This window comes from Rhopalosiphum padi, chromosome 4 (genome assembly GCF_020882245.1).
Source record: "Rhopalosiphum padi isolate XX-2018 chromosome 4, ASM2088224v1, whole genome shotgun sequence".
In the NCBI taxonomy this organism is placed as follows: Eukaryota; Metazoa; Arthropoda; class Insecta; order Hemiptera; family Aphididae; genus Rhopalosiphum; species Rhopalosiphum padi.
This window is the reverse complement of record NC_083600.1, coordinates 24,405,066-24,423,040: the sequence shown is the minus strand read 5'-3', so window position 1 is coordinate 24,423,040 and position 17,975 is coordinate 24,405,066. Positions and strand designations below refer to the sequence as shown.

General features: G+C 23.4%; 1 protein-coding gene across 2 annotated transcripts in view; it reads left to right on the top strand.

Annotated features, from left to right (window-relative positions):
* Nucleotides 1–1,449: 1,449 nt before the first annotated feature.
* LOC132929165 (arrestin domain-containing protein 3-like) overlaps nucleotides 1,450–17,975 on the top strand; it is a 76,548-nt gene continuing 60,022 nt past the window's right edge. For both annotated transcript variants that reach the window (XM_060994310.1, XM_060994308.1), the window contains exon 1: nucleotides 1,450–1,627. The gene's annotated coding sequence lies outside the window, so the exon portion shown is untranslated. The remainder of the gene's footprint in view (nucleotides 1,628–17,975) is intronic.

Here is a 17,975-nt window from a genome sequence, read left to right as displayed (position 1 = left end):
TTTGTTTTGGTTATTATAATATTTTACAGATACTTATATTGTAATATAAAATTAGCCTATTTAATATTTAGATATTCTTGAAAAAAAGAATACTATCATTTTAATATTTTTTTTTATGTAAAGTAAGGGGCATCATTAATTTATTTCAAGATTTTGTTGATATAAGTATTGTTTTATAATATATATAACGCTGTGTTAATTAAATAATTAATGTTTTTATGGTAAACTTTGCTGTTTAAGTTAACTTTAAAAGACAATGATGATTTATTTAAAGTGAATATAGAAACTAGAAATTATATAGTTTGAACTCTGAAGGTACAACTCTGAAAACTTTACGGTTGCCAAGCACTTTTTTGTATTCAAATAATATAATGTGGTAAAATATTGGTTAACACAAGACGATTCATTAGTTACGAGTCAGTGATTATGTTTCAGAAGGTTATTACTTTATTTTATTTCCTGCAATTATCATGAAAATAATTAAGTCTTTTTGAAATTTTTTGAAAGCTTTATGCACCTTCTTTCAAACTGATACTAATAACTTTAATGGCAAAATATCAATTTTAGGCAATAATTAGGCTATACGATAATTATTATACCAGATTTATAAAATTCAATACCTACAATCTATGTATTGTATCATATATAGCAATGGCTATATTTTACATTTATGTTATTCTTTAGACGGTATTTAACACATCGATACATGTCTTGCAATTACAGCGTTCGTGTAATGTTAATAAGTAGATAATTGATTTTGTTTTGCTTAAAGTTTATTAAAGCATTTATAGGTGTTTAATATGTAGAAAAATAAAGTACTCCTTTAAAATGTTTAAGTTATATACTCTTATATTGCATGGAGTTTCTAATATTAATTATTCAATAATAATTTAAATTATAGAATTACTATTATAAGTATTGTATTTGTAAATAAAAATTTAATTTTGTGTAAGTACTTTTAATTCAAATAGCATGATATCTTATTGCAGTATTTTTTTATTGCCTATTATACCGCCACCTATCGTGCAAGTTTAAATTTACGAAATGTCGTAAAATCACTCTTTTTGCAGGGGTATTAGAGAACTATTAATGTTCTTTGATAAAAGTATTAGTTTTATTATTTATAAATTATTCAGAAAAATAAACTGTTTGATTAGCTACGATTTACGATAGAAATAAAATAATATTACGTTTTTTCAAATACATGTTTGATGATGTTATATTTGTTTTATATTTTATACGTGAAAAAAATCAAAAAGGTTATGTTATTTAAAAATCAAAAAGTAAATAAATCAAACAACGAAAGGCTGTCGGATTTTTTATTTTTAATTTTAACCTCTGTAAGTTAGTATATATAATATAAACTCATTTTCTGCAGGGATTTTCGCGCGCATATCAAAAGCACACCCTTTGTGGTGTATCCCGAGGGAGGTCGCAGCTTGGCGCCGGATGTATTTGGACTTTCAGTTAGCGCGGTGACGGCAGCTGAGTCGTTCGATGGCATTTGGCACGTGAAACTTACGTTAAAATAAAACGTTACAGTTTACTTTTATAAAATTATTTTTAAATAATAAAATAAAATTGTACTAGTGTCGTAGATATAAAAAAAAAAATCGTCATTTTCCCTGTAAGTATTAAATTCTCTATATATTTAAATAATATAGATTAATTTAAATTTAAAAAAAATATTAGGTTTATACATTTAAATTAAATTCTAAACAGAAAGTTATCTAGAGAATATAAAATAATATAAAATGCTTCAATAATAAACTTTGATAGTGATTTTTGGATCAAGTATAAATAGTTTCTCTATTGGTCAAAAGTATGACATCTGTCATTTTCAAAATAAATGGGGGAAAAAACGGAAATGTTTTTGCAAAACCAGATTTTGTTTTTTTGTTATTGAATAATTAATAATTGTTGAGATATTTTTTTTCAACAAACAATTTTCACTAACTAATTATATTATTCATATTTTTATTTTTTATCATTACTATAATTGATATAATTTTCAAAATATTTTGGCTGTTTTTGTGATATATATATAGATATAGGTAAATAAATTATAGTTAAAATTGTTGACATATTCATGACAACATTTTTGTTTGCTAGTAAAAAAACTTGAAAATTGAACTATGAATTCAAATATTTGTAATAATGCGTATTAAAGTAAATTAAAGTCACACATTTTTTTTCTTTGAAGTTCATGATTTTTAGTAATTCAACAAAATCAAGAAATTTAAAAATTATTTTGATTTTAGTGAGTAACTAATTTTAATGTGTTACAATTTTAATTGGAATACCTAAGGTTCAAATAATAAATACAAGATTTCATATAAGCTTTTGACTGGAATTTTAAAATAAAGTTTAGCTTTAATTCATATAAGGTACATCATTTATGAGTGTGAAATTTAAATTTTGTTAAACTGGATAATCACACGTAAATATTTATTAAATATTTATTAAATATTTATTAACACACGTTATTATTTTGTTGTTATGTTTTAATTTATATTATATACTATAAAAAATTAAATATCAATATAAATAATGTTATTAGTTATGAGTTATAATTAACATCTGAAAATAAATAATTTATTTATAACATATATTTTCGATAATGATTAATGTGCTTAAATCAATATTAGAATGTACTATCCATATTATAACTAAATAGCGTAAAATATATTGGTGTAACAGTCCTGGAATATTGATTAAATTAGGAATGATTTTTAATTTTTATAATTATAATAAATCTCACTGTTCTTTAATGTATTAACAAATGTACAACAGATAATGTACATCGTTTGATATAATTTGTAGTTATATTTGGTTAAGTTGGGTTTTATACATTTTATTGCGTTTATATATTTAAGGTAAAAATAAAAAAAATATGAAACTATAAGTTCTTTTTTGAGTGAAATTAAATTATTTGATAATTTCTTACAGAAAAAATATTTTTGGTTAAATTATGAATAATTTGAATTTGCAATTTAGGTACGAATAAAAAATGATCCATTATAAATATTATAAATATTATAAATACATAAAAAATAAAAATACACTGCATATTTACGAAACTTATAGTTTTTTAGTTATTTGTAGTGATAATATCTAAATATAATATCTCTGTGGCTATAATTTTTATATTCGTAATTAATTATTAATTATATAAAGTTGATTGCGGAATTTAATTAACCTCTGGTTATATCTTAATTGAAGAACGATTGTAATATTACGTAATATCCAAGAAAATATCGTCAACTTGATACATAATCTAAAATGAAGGTTACTGTGTCCTCAGATAAAACACCAAACTTATTTACACAAACAGAGCTGTCACATATCATACAACAAAATTATTTCGACAATAGAAATTAGCATTATAACAGCTAGGCCATGGTGTCAAGCAAGCATAATATGTAGTGATGCTAATAATTCAACTGGCATTTAAAATATATTATTATACGTGAAATGATAGTTAGAATATTAGGCACATCTGAATTATGGTAAGAACAATTATTAATCTGATTGGAAATAATTTGAATGTGACTTTTTTGTGATACTCTAAAGTTTTTGATTCGTTTTTAAAGATTTTTAGAAGAATTTTTAGAATAAACCTGAAATATAAATGTAATTGTTATCAAATAAAATATCACTAAAAATATTGATTTATGATATTTTTTAAAATATATTAATTGTTACTTGGTACAAAAATAGTTAAAGTTGATCATGAAATCTGAAATAGGAATAATAATATTTAAGCACCTTAAATAAAAGAATTTATTTCGATTAACTTTATAAATAGAAAATAATTATTTATACATTTTGCAAGTAATTTTAAAAATCACTATTTATATTAATCGAAGGAATAGCTTGAAAGAATGGTGAATTTGAATAAATATTATTAACACAAAAAAAGTGTTGCTGAAATTCAAATGCTTAGAAAAAAAAATATTGGCTATGCAGTTTTCAAATTTTTTAAATCGCTATAAGTTCAATTTATCAGGAATTTCGTATAATACTTTATAAGCTTTGTATAAGCTTTTTGTCCGAGCCCTAAAATTGTTATCAAAAAAAAAAAAAAAATGATGACTATTCTCAAATTTCAAACTCTAAACGCTCATAAAAAAATAATGTGGATTAACTTTTTTTTTTTTAATTTACATACAAAAACAACTTGTGAGGAACCTTTTTTTAAATTTTCAAGCACTATTCGTTTTTAAATTACCACAGAACGTCACTCAAGTAACGAAATTAAAGATTGAAGTTTTTTTTAATGCTCAAAAAGGTGTTTATAGATATAAAAATAATAACACGCGCATCGTTGTAAAACCAATACTTCCATGTGAGATGTGACAGTGTATAGAGTTTCTTTTATATTCCTATTGTTCCTTTGGTAGGCTGACTTATTTTCTCCAATCATTTCGAAAAACGGTTATTACTTATTTTATACTAAATCTTGGTGTAAGTATAACTTTTTTTCTAGTTACTAATGTTAATATTTTTGAATAAATAAATGAATATCACTGTAACATAATAATCCACGGTAGTTTTTGGCTTATCTACTAAATAATAATAAAACAGAATTTGAAATATTTGTTTTAAAGTTTTTTTAAAATCCAAGATAGCCTATTTATAGAGATGATTTATGTGAATATTTGTAAAACTGCGTATAACTCATTTACATTTAAAGTATTCAAATATTATACTTTTTAAAGTTTAGGCAAGAGACGGGTAAAGGAGTTTATTATTATATAGCGAGTACAAGGACAAACACAGTGAGCCACCCTCTATATACCCTAACTAATAGTCAAGCTTACAAATCTGTTCAGAATTATACGTTTAACAAACGATAATTTATGCGAGATATCGACTCCAGTATAATACTTACCGAATTTCTATTGAATTTCTATTTATGATGATACTATTAAATATTACTTTTTTTTTTTTATATTGTGAATTTATACTGATTGTTAGCTACATATACAACTACTGAATACACATATAAAAATAAACATATATAAAATATTGATTTTTCTATCAAAATTATACTACATTTACGGTTTTTGATGTAAGTTAATATTTCTTATGTAAACTATTATAAAGAAATATTTCTCATAAATTCTACGTAAGCTAGGTTATATAAATGCTGCATAGGATTTATTAATTTTATAATTATTATTTATAAAGCATATTACATGGTGGTGGCGTGCACAGTTGAAACAAAATATGTAGTATTATTATAATATTATACGCGCATCGTAAACTTATAATACAATATAATATCGTATTATAATCGGTCGTAAAGTTTGTTTGTATTTGTTCAATATAATCTACTTTCGATTCACTCTTAAATACGCGCGTAGCTCTAGATTGATTACGTATGTAGTTAATTCGTCGATTTTGGTTTATAAATGAGTAATAATTTTATTTAAACGCATTTAAATATTACACTTGGCATGATAAAATAGTAAATACTACTTATGTTGCAGTTATACGTTTTTTTAATGCCTGTTATCACACAAAAATATTCCCCGAGTTTAGGTCTTCAGATAACGGCGCAAGTATCATAAAAACTAATATCAAACTATACTATATACTTTGAAACTCTATTAGACAATTGAAGTATTACAGTATAGCGTCGATCAAGATATGGTTAATATTTTTATGAAATAATCGGCATATCCTATTGCACTTTATAACACTGTGTAACAATTCTGGTTGATGTCAAGGATTATCTTCGTATATGTGTAGACAAAAAAGATTAATAAATAATTTAATATTATGAATTATAAATTTTATAAAAACGATAATACTTCTGTATCTAATTATGCTTTTCCTAAAACAATATGATAACGTTGATTTTACATTCTGTATAATTAAATAATGTTATTAAATTTAATTTAATTAATGACAAATTCAATACGTATGAAATACATTTCACTAGAACAGTATATTTTGGTAGGCTATGATGATGACCTATATATTATATACATGCTGGTACTTGAATAGGCGTGTCGAAATTACTAATGTTATATTTTTGTTTACCCTAAAAAATTCACTTTCGATATTTCATTATTTAGGAATAATAAATGAACCCATTGTATATGTTTTTGAAGAAAATAATAATACATATAATACAATTTATGTACTTTATACGACATCTTACGTCAATGCATCGCACACAGAATCACCATTAAATATTAATTCATTCAGAAAAGAAGAGTGAGCAGTTTATTAATATTATTATTCTATACAGTTGTTATTATTCAAAAGAATTTTGTAGTTTGTCACAAAAACGTGAAATCACTATACAGTATACACTATATAGTATATATATATATAGAACACAAGTAATATGTACATTGTATATGTGTGGTATGTTAAAAGTCTGGAAAATAGAAGATTTTTTTAAATTGAAAATTGAACAATGGAAGGACTGCCTAAATTATTCCGGGGTTTCCGTTGCAATTTGGTGCTGAGCTGGTAGCTGGTATTATAATATATTTCGCTCTGTATTACAGAAAGTAATCAAAACGTACACGAGCATATTTGAATAAAATAACCCCGAATATTCGATTATAATAAAGATTTATTTTATCTGGCAGGTATAATATATAGTAGTTACTATATGATGTACTATCGAATAATTAAAAACTGAAAAATTAGTGTAAAATTATAATATAATATGCCTTGATTAAAAACAAAAAAAAACTATTATGATTATGCACGTAATTTAAAAACGTGTTCCTAATAATTACTACACAAATAAGCCATTAAAGCGTACGAGATTGGCTTATTAATTATTTTTTGTGATGTTTTTGTCAACAATAATTGAAACGCCTAGAAACCTAATGTTTTGATTAAATATTTGTTTAAGTACTACTTTTAAACGTTTCACTTGCGATTGAGTGTCGATTTGTATTTAAAATAATTTAAAAATTTAAAAATAAGTGATTATTAATTTGTTCTTATACATCGAATCTAAAATTATTTCATTTTATCGTTTAAATAACAAAAAAAAAAAAAAAAAAATAATAATATCAAAAATCAATATCAATTAATAAAAACTGATTAGAAGACATAATTACATAATTTAATTTAGTCATTAAACATATATCGTAATTTATTTTTATATATTTTATGTGAGAAAATTAAAATGCTTACAAATGGAAAAAAATAAAATACTCTTATTGTATTATATTTTCAAATGTTAATACTATTAAAATTGAATATTTAATGATTTTTTAACTACAAAATAATTTACAATATAATATCTCCGTTATTTTAACGATTTTCAAATCGTGGTTAAAGTTAAAAATTAATGACATTATATTATAATACTATAATAATAGGCTTTAAGTTTATGCATAACCACATCTATATATTTTTATTTACAATAAAGTCAAATAAATATTGATAAATATTTTAAAATGTATTACATTACAAATAATGACTGTGTGAAACGGTTTTTTTTTATTACATATTTATTGTTTGGATATTAATACGCCATTTAAATTTTAATTACGAAACCTTTTTTACTTTCGCTGTATTAATCAACTGCTTATATATATATTATTATTTATAACATACCGCTATTATATGATATCAGCACGCAGCAACTGTTGCAAACAAATTGTACGATGTATACCTACACGTAATTCATCGTTGTACGAAAAATATAATTATATGAACATGAATAGTTATATTTTAAAGTTAATAATAATATAAATTGTAAAAGCAAATTCATCACAATAATATTTGGTGAAAATTGTATACCTAACATGACGAGAGTTATATAATACTGTTGCTTGAAATATTTTTTGAAAAAATAAAACGTTTTTATTTCAATATATATTATAAGTACAGCGGACTCTGTTTATATTGTTTATAAGACTCACTTTAGGACCAGCACAAAGTGAGCCTTATAACCGAATGAATCTTATAGGTGAAGTGGGGAAAAAAAAACAAAATTTTAATTACATATTTATGAATTTTATTTTACTTTATATATTTTTTTTTTATTTTAATCTACTTTAATACATATTAGTGGTATATTACATATTATTTATTAGTGAATAAATGAAAATATTAATATTATTATAAAAATTATTATGTATGTACATTGTACATACTTATTATTTATGAGAAAAATTTGTAATTTTGGTTTGTTTTGAATTATGTTATTTATTTTTTATTTGTTGTACAATAATTATTAATTATACAGTATACACACATTATAACGCATGAATCAAAACTAGTTATAACAATATAACCAACAAAAATATTTAATTTTTGAAAACAAATTTATTTCTAAATGTTATCCAAAAATATTTATTTTTCAACATTTTTTACCATTTGAGTCTCGTAATTATAAACAAAGTGGTGAGACTTATAATAAGTTTATAACAGAATTTTTTATAATGTATTTGGACACGTCAAGTCCATTTCAGACAATTTTGAATCTAATAAGTGATTGAACCTTTGGTGAGTCTTATAATCGGCGTCCACTGTATTTATAATATGCATAGAATTTTATAAAAAAATAAATCAATTTATTTTTACACCAAATAATTCTTATACTAAGAAACTATTTGAATGTTCTAAAATTATTATTTCGAAAAGAGTTTAAATTTATGAAAATAATATTTTTATATGTATAGTTTAAATTGCCATTGAAAAACAAATATTCTCATATAAAAATATAGATAATAATAAAAAAAAAATACAAATTTAATAAATATAATAAAAAAGAAAAACTATAATATAGCTCGTTATGAAAAGATTGCTGTTCTTACCTATTACTAAATGGCAATACATTAAGTTAAACCTCGCTTATAGTTGAAAATAATCAAGAAAAATTTGAAATATAAAATTAAGAAAAAATGTGAGATTCGATAGTTGATTTTATTTGTTTGGTGTAATTTATAAGTTCTAAATGAATAATCGCAGACACTTTAAATTTTCACCAAGTATTCATACTCTCCTTTTCTATACACAATAATATTTCTGAATTACCTTTTTACTTTTTTTGAACTATTAATAATAATTAAAATTAAAATTTTTTACTTTTTTGATTAATAAAAAAATATTTACTTGATCAAAAAAAAAAAAAAAAACAGCTTGAAAATATAATATAAGGTTTTTAAATAGTTATTTATAAATTACAAATGTTGAAGATATATCATAAATTCATAAGTATAGTTTTTATTTATATAAGTATCTGAAGTTAAAATTTTGACAAAATTCGTTAAAATGAAAAACATTTGGAAATAATATTTTTGTTGAAAATTTATAAAATATTTAATTTGTTTAGTTAAGAATTGAAAATTTAATATAAGTTTGTCATATGTAGCTTATATTATAACCAGAAAATCTTATAAATATATAAACACATTTTTTTTATAGAGATTTGAATTTCAAATTTAGACGATATTAAATATTTAATAAAAGCTGACAAATCGTCTTCGTTTAGAATAGTTTTTCATATGTAATAATTTATCATTAAATTTAAATTTAATACTAACATTACACTGATTTATTCTATAATGATGAGATTCATTCAACATATAGGTAGAAGTACGACTAAGCGGTAATATATTTTTTAATGTTTATTTACTTACATTATAAAATTTCAACCTATACACAATAGTCTTGGTATTATATATTTATTTTATATTTCATTTTATTTTCTAATTGTTCAACTTATAAAAAAATATTATCTTATTTTGTATTTGTCAATTAGTGTTTTTTATAAATAAATAATTAAAGTTTACGTTAATAGCTTTAGCTACTGTAAGAAACATCTGACTGTTTTTAGCCTGAAAATTAGGAGCGTAACACGATGTTGTCTGTATAATAGACGTAATGATGTTATACAATGTATATAATAGCTAAAGTTTGGGGTTATTTTTATTTATTTTTTTTTATTTGAGATTTTCATTTTACGTAATACGTTTTTGTTGTGGTTGACCGTTATATAGCTAATTAAATTTTCGGTCGACCAATGACACTTAGACAACAAATCAACTATCTATTGATTATATATTTTTACAAAATGTTTCGATTTAACTGATGATATTTACACAATGTACCTAATATACACGATAAAACAAAAATATTAAACATAAACAAGAGATGCTGTTAAAATGAAAAGCAATTAGTGCATCAAGCTTAACTGTAGAATTACGTCATAGAAGTTGTATAATATTGATTCAAAAGTAGAAAATATATATGTTTATATTTTTACCAACAATTGGAGGATTTAAATAAATGTATATGTATAAAACCCAGTCCTCAAAATTAAATTTCGCGAATGTTATGATATATTATATATTTTATATTACCTTGATTTGATTGCTGTCTATACTATATGGACCAATAGAATACTACTCAAACATTCTAAAATACTTAAGTATAAGCTAATCAAGAAGCGTAATAATATAACATAAGACATATGGATTTACAATAATAGTATTTCAAATGAAGGACATCCATAAGGAATCCATTAGTCAATATCAATAAATCACTTAACTACAAGTAGCACCTAGAGCGTGAGAAAAATCAAATCAAACTAACATCTACTTAATTTTGAGCTGGAACTAATTAGGGTTCTAAAACATGTGTTTTATTTTTATTTTTACAATTACTTTGCTGTATATCTTGGCAAACGGAGCAAGGAGTGCTCATTATACAAAATTGAATATTTAATAAAAATGTCATCAAACTTTATACGGACGATAACAAGAACAATCAAGTTCTCGTAAATCCGGTGATTACAAATCCTCGCCAATATAGCTCCACTAGTTCCGCGAAGAAACGAGAGTATAAAAATTTGTTAGATAATATACAAAATACTTGATATCTCCCATCGTTAAGGATATTATGAAATACTCTTTGAGTTTTTTGAAATCTAGACATCCCATTTGAATCATTGAATGAAAAGTGGAAAGAAGGAACAATAGAAATCATCAAATATACAGACATTTTTTCTTGGTATAGATGATCTAAATATTAAAGTTACCGGCTATAAATTTCCAAGAGTACTTTTAAAACTATAATCCCAAGATGAATATATGATATTATACTTGATACAAACAGTATTATTATATAGTATTGTAATTATCTAGATTTATTTAATTATCGTCCGTATTCACGCAAATAACGCAAAGTATATTTTTATAAAACGGCAAGAATATATAATACCTTAAATATTATTCTTACTTAATGTATACTGTAGCTATGATAAATAATTACTATGCATATTATACTACGCGTAGATCATGATTACTAAATAATCTCCGCGGTAATGCAATTTTAATACAAATTTAAATTGTTTTAAATGCTAATAGTAATTGGAGTGTAAATATATATATAATGTATGGCAAGTTAATTATTTAAAATTTAAATAAAAAAAAAACTCGAATATACAAAAATGTAATAAAAAAAGGAACATTTAATTTTGAAGTACTTATAGGTATTTTTTGAGGACATATAAAATAATAATTTTATTTTCTAAAAATGCTATTTAGTCTGACAGTCTGTTGTAATTTATATATGTTTGAAACAATATGCAACGAGTCATGAAAACTCGGCAACACAAAAACTATACAAAAATAATGGTTAATTATACATAAAGATCATTAAACGTAATATTATACCTTCGTGCTTATTACCATACACATTATTTTTTCTAAAGGTACAAAATACCTTTATTTTCAACTAACCAAAACATTTGACCTAATTTAATTTTATTTACCATATTATTGTTTTTTTGGACGGACTTAATAATTAGAGGTATTTTGAGTCAATTCATTGCAGTTTAAAAAATAAATGAATACCATTATTTATTCTTCTTAAAGGTTTTATGATTTTAATTATAAAGTTACATAGAATTAAAATATTGTAAGTACACATATCTTCTGGTTTTCAACCATGTAAAGTCAAGAATTTTCGCTAACATTTTCGTTTGACGGTGAAGTATACAATTTGCAGTTTGAAATTTTTATATACAATTTTGGTACACGCCTATGTATAGAATATTCGTATTTATTCATATTATGTTTCGCAAACGATTACATTTAATGTGGCTATAATAATATCGTTATTATGTTCGCGTAACAATGATTGACGATATTAGGTATTATATCAAATATAAAAAATAAATATCGAAGCGATTATGATACGTATGATATTATTACAATATATAATATTGCATTGTAATGCAAACTTGTATGTGTTAAACTTTGGATTTAATATAATAATTTGTATGGTTTGATGTATTATCTTAACAATGAAGTGTTTTAGTTTTGTGTCTGAAGACAGTTTTGGGCTTTTGGCAGTAGAAAAAACCATTAAATCTTTAACACGAGGGTGGTTTTTGGTAGCAAATTTTATTTATGAATGTATTTAGAAACAATTAGTATGTTGAGTCATAATTACTTTCATAGTTAAATAAATATGTTTGATGTGTTACTGAGGAATGTGGAAAATTCCTTTTTTTATCGCAACTATCAATCCATCATAGGTATATTATTATTTCATATTCTATTCAGTGATGCTACAAAAATGAGATAATATACTGATAGCTTTTATTTTTATTTTACGCACTTTTTACACTTAATGAGAACAATGTATTCGAATTGATCAACATTTAATGAACTACTAACGTAGTGTTTTTACATTTAATTTGCATGCTCAGGATAATACCATGAGCACTCAATGTGCATCATCCGCAATGCCGATTTTTTACGTAATACGTATAGTACCAGTGGAGTTTTGGTGCACACTATTACTGTCAAATCTTAAACGGCATAAACGAAATATATAAATACCGCCACTGAAAAAATACGCCATCGATAAAATATGTAGTTAGTATACATTGTTCAAAAGTAGAATAATCGCAGTTTTTTTTTAATAATTGGAAAAAACTAACAAGTAACGGCAAAAAATGAAATATATTTTACATACCACTTTTCGATAATACTAATTATAACTTATATAAGTTATAAGTTTATAACTTTTCGGTATTTTCTATACACAGTGAAATTTTAAGGTACATAATGAACATAATTAGGTGCATAATTTTGTAGTATACGTTTGATACTTAGAATTTACTTATTAGTTGTTAATAATAATTAATAAAATTATGTTATAACCATATAATTATATAATGTACAGTATGATTTTGGTAAATTTTAGTTTAACCGCCTCACCACGTATTATAATACTAAAACATACAAACTAATAATAATGTATCTAATATGATTAATTATTCCTGGAAAAAGATCCTGATCATCCACCTGTCTCGATCGCTCTAATTAGTTTTTTTTTATTCTCTGATCTAATTTTGGATTCAAATTAAATAATTCATTCTCAGTGACCAACGAATTTGACACTGAAAACATACTGTATAGTGAATTAAATTATCAACGTGTAATGGTGGTCAACGCGGTGGTTGGGATAAAATATTAATTAGAGTATTGCAATATAGGAACACGAAATATAATATTAAAGTTACCACAAAAATACAGGAATATAAGAGAAAAAAGGAATCAAATGAACTGGGAATTTGAAATAGAAAATTTTTATAATGTACAAATAATTTTCAGGTGGAATTGATATTATAATATACATATTAAATATTCAAAAAGCTAATGTAAATATAATCAGTATAGGATAATAGGTATGACTGTATTAGTATTGTTCACGAATATCAGTATCGAGTAGGTAGTAAGAAGATAATGTATAATATAATTATCTTATTAGGATTTTTTCTCTTCTTTTATATTTGAATAACTGCATTAAGTATATACGAGTAGATATATATATATAATATATATATAATATTATTATATATTATTATAAAAAATAATTAACGAATAGGAGTTATAAAATCTAATGTTTATAGTTTAATAATTAAATTACATGCGTTTAGTTTACACGAGTATATATAATTTCGAGTAGTCGTTAGTGTGTACCTACCTATTTAAGTGTTAAATCAAATTTTGGTTGAATACATAATCTTATAGTTTATCTATTATATAGTGATTAGTTAATAATGTTAATATACATTTGATAACAATCGTCATTTATAAGGAAAATATCTTCTACTATAATTTATTCATGATGATTAATGACATTATTATAATTTGTTTTATTGCTCAAATAGGTATGTTTAATTTGGTTTAGTGAAAAGTAAGAACAATAAATCAACCATTATAATTATTATAATAAAAGTTTAAGATGCACGCAAATACACGTGACATTCCTTTGAGTTTTAACGATATCCATTAGACTACAAGAATATAATATAAAGGACAACTATATATTTTACTGCAATATGGTTATGAATTATTATGATATATTTGTGTATTCAGTGAACTACAGTTAATAAAATGTATGTTTAAATCTAATTTTCATATAATATTTTTAATTTCCTAAGATAATTTTAAAATATCAATAATATCAAATCAGGCGCAAATTTAGGTATATTATTAACTAATAACAGACATACAATCTGTGCTGTCTCCGAATTTTATATTTTTATCTGAAAACTAATATTTAAAAGTCAGGGTAGTGGATATTAAATGATAAATTAAAATGCAATCAATGTTAAACCTGAAGTTAGAATATTAAATATTTACCAATACTTAAATGAAATAATTATTATTCACAGTCACAAGTATTGAAATTTGAGTATAATTATCAAGCCAAACATGTTTCTTCTTCATAAAAAAAAAAAAATTATAAATTCATGTATCATACGGATGGTTTACCGCAAAATACGAGATCCATATCGGATAAAATTCTTATTTTTCCACCCTGCAGTGTACCTGTGTACCGAAAGTCACGTTTATAATTTTTTAGTATTGAAATTTAATTTAGTACGTTTTCGTAGGACGCGGTGACCCACAACACGTTTGTGATCATATAGATATCGATTATTAATTTATGATATTTTTGAATATGCCATAAGCGATTTTATAAATTAACAAAATGCTATATCTTGATAATACACATTTGTTAAAATTTACTAAACAATAGTGTGTAATGTAAATTATTTGTTTGAGATAAATAAACCCGCACAGAAAATTTAATTTATGTATAAAATAATCGTCGAAAATGTATATAACGCAAATTAGTTTGTTTATGTGTTATTATACATTAACTATGCAAGCTTATATTATACACTATTACTTATTATTAAATACATATATTAGAACAAATTACCTGCTGTTGTCTTATTTTTATTTTTCTTATAACAGGTATATTTCTATTTAATTTTGTTTATTAACTTCTTATATTTAATTTAAGTATATTATCTGTTATTCTTATTACAAATCGGGTTTTTGCACGCCTTATTCAAATTTCTCAATCATTATATACGCATCAAATATTTAAATGTAATTTACAAAACTCAGACACTCTTTTATTTATTATTATAAGATGTAGTTTAGAGGTACTTACACTGTAGAACTTGTGCAAGTCAAACACGACTGCAGAAATATTAGAATTACATCAAGTTATAATTTTCCACTAGATTTAGAATATCAAAACTTAAAATGCAATATGGTGATTGTGGAAAATAAATTTTGAAATATAAACTCTAAATTTGTGCTTTAAATTAAGTGATAATTCATCTTTGAATAGTCAGACTTTATGAAAAATAATTTGGTTAAATAATATATTATGCCTGATATAAAATAATGTTATTAATACAATAACAGATATCGAACATTATTTTCGTAAATAATTAATATGTATATTAAAAAAATGATTGTAATTTAAATTAACTCATTTATATATAAACTTTATAACTATTATGTTTATAAAATACATAATATTACATATCTATTATTTATCAAATTGAAAATAAATAGAACCAACTTGAGAGTGTATTTTTGTACTTATAGCTAGGAATCTTATAAAAATAACTTAAAAAAATACACTTTTAAAATGTAGCTGCCGGGGAAACTGTCGACTTTTATGTCCCTTTCGATTTACTGTGTGAAATACAAACGTTATACAGTCCTTGAATTCGTGATTCATAATATAGCGGTTAATATATTATATTCACATCACCGATGATCCGTTTGTTATGAAAACACTCGCAGTAGGCGCAGTTGACGAAGAATACAGTCTCGCCACACGATATGAATAGGTATTTCTAAACCGGTTGCCGCAAGCTAAAAGAACAACAATATAAAATATATAATATAATATATTGCAGTACAAACGATATTTGATTATAATATGACCTCTAGTAATATATTATAATACTCATATAATGCTTGTTTTTAATTCCGTCTATAATGCTTTTATTTACGACGACGGTCGATGTATTAAATATTTCCATCGCTCTCCTCAAGTTGGCTTCACGTCGGGTGAAGATATGTGTAGATAAAACAATACATATCAGTCGGATTTAGAGGGTATGTGGAACTAGTAACTACACAGTAGTATAAACATCGATCCGAAGTTCCAGAAAAATATCAACATTCTTGTAAGACCTTATTCAAAAACGTATTTTTTTTTAGTCTAAGCAGTTTCTTTATAATTAGGTACTTGAGTAAAAAACGATAAATATAGGTATTTTAAATTCTGAGCGGAGCGATGAATGTATTGATTTTACAATGATGGTTGTTTTTATTATGTGTTTGTGTGTACACGATAAATAGTTCATAAACTGCTTAGATTTTCAACGTGTGGATGGTTTCGGGAAAAACAAACAAAAAATCAAGGAAAACGGGAATTTTACGCTAAATCAGTTTTCGACTGTTCTGATTTCTTTGTTTATTGTAATTTAAAAACAAATAACTGTAGAAACTTGAAATAGTCACCAAAGTATTTGTATTATCAATTTATCTCTATGGTGAAATTTTCAAAATACTTTGACTTTTTTTGAGCTATCTAGGGACAATTTAAATTTTTTCTTTTTCTTTTCTTTTCTTTTTTTATTTTTATAAATGTTGATAAAAAATGTATGAATGTTTGAAAATGCGATACAAGGTTCATAATAAGTGGTTAATTTTCCATTTGAAATATATTGAAAATTTATTGTCACAAATTTGTTCATTCAAACATTTAAATTTTGAAGTTTGAATAAATGTTTTATTTGAATTATGGGTTAGGAATTAGTGTAGGTACAAGATTTTTTATAAATAAATTAACTTAATATTACGAATATCAATTCAACAAAATTTCGAAAATTACAAATTTTATTATAGTTAAACATTCATAAAAAAATGTTTGTTTATATCTACTTAAGATTTGAAAATTTAATATAAGTTTTTTATACGTTTTGCAATAAATATTAATATTAATATGAAAATTAAAAAATACACGAAAGCAATTATTTTGTATAAATATTTTAAGTTTAAATTTGTACGAAATAACATATTATTTTAACAATGAATGTTATTATTTTGTTATAAAATAAAAATATTATTCATGGGGACTTTTATGGTATTTACAGAAAGAGGTTTCTCAATTTTGAGTTGATGTAAGTGTATAAAATATAGTATAAAATATAAATACTTATTATATTTATAATAATCAAATACTTATAATATTATAGTATTTAATATAATATTTTTGGAAAAAAACAAATGTTATACTAAAAATAAAATTAATGACCTTAATAGCTATAGTGCTATACCATGATTATACTTAAAGATATGGACAGACACTTTGACACACTGTAGTCTTCACTCAGAATTGTTTTTTGTATACAATAGTCAATATATTAATAAATTCAAATTTAACACACTCATAATAGTGGCCCACTTTACAACTAATGCACAGCAGAGTGGTACCCACTTGCCTATATTTTTTGTGATTGTTTTTATTAATTTTTAACATTTAGCTATTGATTATAATAGTGGTTGTAGCGATACATCCTACTGCCAAAAATACATATATAGTAGCAATATGTATTGCTATATAAGATTTATATAGGTATTTATATTCAT